This window comes from Schistocerca piceifrons, unplaced genomic scaffold (genome assembly GCF_021461385.2).
Source record: "Schistocerca piceifrons isolate TAMUIC-IGC-003096 unplaced genomic scaffold, iqSchPice1.1 HiC_scaffold_2165, whole genome shotgun sequence".
Classification (NCBI taxonomy): domain Eukaryota; kingdom Metazoa; phylum Arthropoda; class Insecta; order Orthoptera; family Acrididae; genus Schistocerca; species Schistocerca piceifrons.
The window spans coordinates 296,956-297,500 of NW_025728081.1; positions in this window are offsets into that span (position 1 = coordinate 296,956).

Here is a 545-nt window from a genome sequence, read left to right on the forward strand (position 1 = left end):
GTTAGATTAGGATAGGTTAGGTTAGGTTAGGTGAGGTGAGGTGAGGTTAGGTTAGGTTAGGTTAGGTTAAGTTAGGTTCGGTTCGGTTCGTTTCGGTTCGGTTCGGTTCGGTTCCGTTAGGTTCCGCTCGGTTCGGTTCGGTTCGGTTTGGTTCAATTCGATTAGGTTAGTTTAGGATAGGTTGGGTTACGTTAGGTTAGGTTATGTTAGGTTAGGTTAGGTTAGGTTAGGCTTGGTTTGGTTTGGTTTGGTTTGGTTTGGTAAGGTTAGGTTAGGTTAGGTTAGGTTAGGTTAGGTTAGGTTTGGTTTGGTTTGGTTTGGTTTGGTTTGGTTTGGTTTGGTTTGGTTAGGTTTGGCTTGGTTTGGTCTGGACTGGTTTTTTTTGCTTTGGTTTGGTCTGGTTTGGTTAGGTTTGATCTGGTTTGGTTATGTTAGGTTTGCTTTGGTTTGGTTTGGTTTGGTTTGGTTTCGTTTGGTTAGATTAGGTTAGGTTAGGTTAGGTAAGGTTAGGTTAGGTTAGGTTAGGTTAGGTTAAGTTAGGTTTG